Raw genomic sequence first — 6,387 nt, forward strand, 5'->3', positions numbered from 1 at the left:
TTGGTGCGTCTCTCGGCAGCGATGTTGGGAGGTGCTCTACTGGCGAAGCCCTTTGCTGGCGAGGAGAACGTGCCGCGAGGCACTCCTGGCACACCCAGCCTTTTCGGGCCCGTGTGCCGTTGACGTAGCAGACGGGTGTTTGCAAGCCCGGGCTCGGTGAAAATCAGCGACGTGACGCTGACCTGTCTCGGCTACTTGCTGCACTACCCGCCAGCTGGACAACCGGAACGCAAGGACGGTAGCTCGCCGAGGTGGCAACTAGGGCGGCTCTCGGCGCGTTTCACTCCTAGGGCAGGACCCAGGCTGCTTCGATAGGTTAGACGACCGGAGCGCAAAGACAGTAGCTCGCCGAGGTGGCAACTAGGACGGCTCTCGACGCGTTTCACTCCTAGGGCAGGACCCAGGCTGCTTCGATAGGTTAGACGACCGGAGCGCAAAGACGGTAGCTCGCCGAGGTGGCAACGAGGGCGGCTCTCGACGCGTTTCAGTCCTAGGGCAGGACCCAAGCTGCTTCGATAGGCTAGACGACCGGAGCGCAAAGATGGTAGCTCGCCGAGGTGGCAACTCGGGCGGCTCTCGATCCGTTCCAGTCCTGGGGCAGGACCCAGGCCGCTTCGATAGGCTAGACGACCGGAGCGCAAAGACGGTACCTCGCCGAGGTGGCAACTAGGGCGGCTCTCGATGCGTTCCAGTCCTGGGGCAGGACCCAGGCTGCTTCGATAGGCTAGACGACCGGAGAGCAAAGACGGTAGCTCGCTGAGGTGGCAACTAGGGCGGCTCTCGATGCGTTCCAGTCCTGGGGCAGGACCCAGGCTGCTTCAATAGGCTAGACAACTGGAGCGCAAAGACGGTAGCCCACCGAGGGAGCAACTAGGGCGGCTCTCGACACGTTTCAGTCCTGAGGCAGGACCCAGGCTGCTTCAATAGGCTAGATGACTGGAGCGCAAAGAAGTAGCTCGCCCAGGTGGCAACTCGGGCGGTTGTCGATGCGTTGCAGTCCTGGGCAGGAGCCAAGCTGCCTCGATCATCCACCGTCTTCTCCTCCTTCACGCGTTCAAAAACGCGAAGTCACATATGATAAATAAATGATGTACGGATGTTTTATCGTCTGGAGCCCCGGCTTTTTACGTGCATCTTAAACGATATCCCGCGTCGGCGTCTACATGAAACGCTGACGGTACGCCCCCGTTCCTTTTCACAGTGTTACGAGACGCGCGCCAGAACCGACTACTTCGCGTAGTAATACATGTCCAGAAGCTCCGCATCCATGGGTTTCCTTTCGCTGCCAAGAAAAGTTGTCGCCGATAAGGATTGCAGCGAAGAAGCATCACCATGCTGGCGTGACCCGTGAAACGAACAGCCCCTTGAGGTCCCGTTGCAGAATGTTGCTGAACCGAACGCGGAACGAACTGCTATAACTGCACGCGTGCAAGTTCATCTTCTCGCGCAATCGAGGGGCCTTTTGAAAGAGTCATGAACATGGACGAACCTCCTTGAAGTAGCATGTGCCCCGCCACGGTGCTCTAGTGGCCAAGGTACTCGGCTGCTGACCCGCAGGTCGCGGGCTCAAATCCCGGCTGCGGCGGCTGCCTTTCCGATGGAGGCGGAAATATTGTAGGCCCATGTGCTCAGATTTGTGTGCACGTTGAAGAACCCCAGGTGGTCAAAATATCCGGAACCCTCCACTACGGCGTCTCTCATAATCATAAGGTTGTTTTGGGGTGTTAAACCACACATACCAATCAATCAATCAATCACGTAGCCGGACGAACTGTTGGTGAAACGACGCCAATAAAAAGTTGTTGCCCAATCACGTCCTCTTCGAGCGCAACGAAACCGCAAGACGCGGCTAGTGACCGAAGACTATACTCTGTTTTCCCAATTCGGTTCAGCAATACCAAAGCTACGGGGTGTAAAAAAGGCACACGCTTGCACAGTGAAACAAAGTCCCATATAGAGGTGTCTTAAAATTGGCAGCTTTGTCTAAAATTAGTGTTTGCTTAGTGTGCGTTACGCCACATCGATACACAATATGTTTATCTTCATGGCACTTATTTCCTACGCATTTATTCATTTGTGTGACTTACCGGTGGTAACTATGATTACAAATCAAGATGACAGCTCCCAGGCAGAAGTGACCGCCCGCTTCGATCCGAACTTGCTCCTGCTAAACGCCCACAGCACCGACAGCAATAAATAAATGGTGAAAGGAGCCATCGGTTTGTTTCATCTTATGCCCTGAGAATAAATCATCAGGCACGCTTTTTCGTTATTGCTGCCTGCGTAGCCGTATCTGATAAGCCTAACACGCCGAGGCCAGAGGTTGGGCTGTGTCGTCCGACCAAGAGCGCTGCACCTCTTATTATAGGACTTGCAAACTCACACAGCGTTCCGCACGCGTTAGAGGCTCCTGTGGTGAAAAAAATGGCAGCATATCAACGGGGTGAATGATGGAGAGTAGGGCGAAACATCCGTCCATCCATTCGTTCTTGATTCCGTCCGTCCATGCGTCCATTTGTGTGACCATCCGTGCGTCCAACCACCCGTCCGCGCGTGCGTCTCTTCGTGCGCCCGCATGTCTATCCGTGCGCTCATCCCTACATTCGTCCATGCATCCTCCCTTGCGTCTGTCCATGCGTTCATCCGTCCATGCAGCCATTTGTGCGTCCGTCCATGCATCTGTCTGTGTGTCCATTCCTTCATCTAGTCAACACTCCAAGTACCAGCATCTCGCATGTTTTCATCATATATTCTGCATATATAAGCACCACCATCCAGCGGACATTCCAAAGACTAAACGAGAGATGGCACATGCACACTTTCTTGCGGCTTGCGCTTCGTGCCTAATTCCCACCTTTAACCACCTCGAATTCATGGTATATACTAGTTCACTGTATTCATGGCACTGCGGCCCAACGCTCGCTAAACCTTTCCAAGACCTAGGATGTTACGCGCAGCGAGTTTAACGTAGCAACCTTTTCTTGTCACATAGCGCTCAATGTACAAGCCAATGGCTGCAAATGAGGAATGAGAGACAGGAGAATTCGGATTTTAGTTAACGCGCACGCTCTGATTTATTTAATGTTCAACAAGGCACAGGAAAAATCTCCCAGCGGCCCAAACTTGCAGGTCAAAGTGTAAGACATGTGACGTACTACGACGAGGGATCAACTGATGCCGCTTTAAGGAGCTTCGCCCCTAAAAAGAAGATAGCAAATAAGCGTTGAAGTGAGAGAAGGGAATGAACATGTTGACAGAGAAGGAGCTATGCTAGAGCCACGAACAGCGTCGGGGAGCCACAAAATGAAGTTATCTGCTGGCAAGAGCCTCTACCGATCTTTCGTAGAGCCACAAATCATCATGCTAAGGCGCCAAACTTCCTGAAGTGGAAGAGTAATGACTTGTTTGGCTGTTTTATTTAGTTTAAAGTTAATAAACCCCCTGTGTTACTTACGTTGAACGGGCAAGGATACTTCAGCTAGCACACGCCGTGAAGACGGTGAGCAGACGGTACGGTACGGATGAAATGGCCCGTGTGCTCAGATTTCAGTTTATGTTAAAGAACCCAAGGTGATCAGAATTTCCGGAGCCCTCCACTACGGCGTCTTTTGTAATCAAATGGTGAGTTTGGAACGTTAAACCCCGCATAACAATCGATCAATTGACAAGTGGTAAAGCGCAGCAACATATACACATGTGTCACCATTGTGTGACAAATGTGGTGAAGCATTAACAGTCCTTCACATACTAATCCTGTGCAAACACTTAGAAACTCTAAGAAAACAGCATTTTCCATTACCCTACCGACAACATATACCTTTACACCCTGCAATGTTCGTCGGTAGGGAACCGCTTTTTAGTCATAAATCATTGTTAGAGTTTTTAAAAGAAATTCATAGTTTTCATATCATATACCCGGGCATTCCGTAGCACGACCTCTCCAGAGAGGTTTTCGCTGCGGTGGCTACACAAGAAAGCACTTGCCTCACGGCCCTTGGGCGCAAGGGTATGAACGAGTGAGGCACTTGTGCTAATGCCATACATATCCACCATCGTCTTTTATTATCACCAACTTTTGTCATCTATTCACATCACACGCACCTTTCACGGCATGATCATGATTTTATTACTTGTATGTTCTTACCTGCCTTACTGCGAGGAATTTTATGGCCCTTATACAGCCGCTTATCACAATCATTGTCCATATTTTTAGTAAGATGAACTGGCGCTCTTTGGCCGTGAAATGGCCCTTGCGCCACAAAACATCAAACACCATCATCATCATCATTTACACATGTGTCGTCTAGTATTCCAGTCTTATCACAGGTCTTCGCGCAAGCTCTGGAATAATCACGAGTTTGCATCTCAACAGAACGATCTACGATGATCGCGAACCTTCCCGAAGTATGATGCGCAGTTTGCACTGTGTATTCGTGACCCCGTCTCTTTGGGCGAAAACCCAATCAAAGGAAAGTGAAATTAAGAAACGCTACGGTAGATATGGACGCCATCTTGCAGTAATAAGGGGAACCGATTGTTTTTGCAGAACGCAGAGCCACTGGTATTTGGCAGCATCATGCCGTCTTACCGAAGTGTAGAGAAAACTCGCTTTTTCGGTCATAGCATCGTATATTCAGTGGACCGTAACAAACATATGTTATAGGGGCGAAGCTTCTTAAAGCGGCACCCGTTCGTCCCTCGGCGTAGTACGAAACATGTCTTACACTTCGACCTGCAAGGTGGTGCCGGTAGGAGATTTCTCCTGCGCATTGTTGAACAATAAAAAAATTCGCAGTTTGCGCAAAAGCCGAATTCTCCTGTCTCTCATTCCCCATTAGCAGCCATTGGCATGTACATTGAGCACTATCTGACAAGAAAGGGTTGCAACGTTATACACGCTGGGCATAACCTCCTTGGTTTTAGAAAGGTTTAGCGAGCGTCGGGCCGCAGTGCCATGAACACAGTGAACTAGTATATACCGTGAACTCGAGGTGGTTAAAGGTGGGATGTAGACACGAAGCGCATGCCGTAAGAAAGTGTGCGTGTGCCACCTCTCGTTTAGTTCTTGGAATGTCTGCTGGGTGGCGGGGCGTCCATGTGCGGAATATATGATGAAAATATGCGAGATGGTGGTACTTGGAGTGTTGACTAGATGAACGAATGAACACACAGACAAATGCTTGGACGGACGCAAGGATGGCTGCACGGACAGATGGACGCATGGACGCAGGGGCGGATGCATGGACGTACGCAGGGACAGACGCACGGATGGACTTGCGGATGCATGAAGAGACGTACGCACGGACGGGCGGATGGATGCACGGACCGTCATATAGACGGACGCACGGACGGAGGGAAGCAAGAACGAATGGACGGACAGATGCTTCGCCCCACTCTCCATTATTCACTCGTTGATATGCTGCCATTTTTCGTGTTACATTTCTTTGCATTTTCAATAGAAGAAACTCAATACCTAATACTTATGCCTTTACGTTGCGTCTCCGATACAGTTATTATTTGCTTTTTGATAATCAATGTTTCATCCCAACTAGGGATCATCAACTTTCTCTGGGTGGGTGAATCGTGCGACAGGCAGACCAACAGAAAGAAAGAGCAAAAGCTCTGCTTGAAAGTTTCTGAATGAACACAACCGTCTTTAAAAGAACTATTTCGGTTGTTGTTGTTTGTATTGAAGGTTCAAACTTCTGTGCTTCCATAGGTTGAAACAAAACCAGTTCACCAGTTAAGCTGGTTGAAAATGATCAAGTGGGTTTAAGTAGTGGCAAATGCTTGTGAATTTTCGTGAAGGTTAGCATTGAGATGGAGAACAGTTGACTTTTTAACAGCATTCACTAAATTAGGAAGTGTTCATTTCTGAATCATTAGAGCAGGTAAGCCATTCAAACACAAACCAAGGGTAGAGAACACGACGTCAACCTTCACTATGAATCGGCAAGGCATACTGCTGAGAAAAAGAAGATACCCATGAACACTTTTCTGAGCATCAGTAGATGTGGTAAAGCCACTCCTTATTTAGGCACACCCGCTTGTCGCCTGTGTAAAAAAAAAGATAAGTTTCTAAAGACTTAATTTTTCTTTAAGCCTGTTGGTGGAAGGATGATTCACACATGTTTTCAAGCCTTTACAATGTACCAGACTTGAAGTTATCGACGCACTTATTCATTCTTAGACGTGATCAAGATTGTGCATTTATTGAATTTTAGTGTGCACTTACTGGGCACTACGTAAGAAGAAATTGGATGGCCACCCTCTGGTTTACCGCCTCTCATGTTCTGTTACCTTATAATTAGAAGAACCCTTCAGCGCTACGTTAAATCAGGAGCTGCTAAAACAAACATACTGTACCCTACCAGCTTAGTTAAAACA

This window comes from Rhipicephalus microplus, chromosome 8, assembly GCF_043290135.1.
Source record: "Rhipicephalus microplus isolate Deutch F79 chromosome 8, USDA_Rmic, whole genome shotgun sequence".
Taxonomy (NCBI): Eukaryota; Metazoa; Arthropoda; class Arachnida; order Ixodida; family Ixodidae; genus Rhipicephalus; species Rhipicephalus microplus.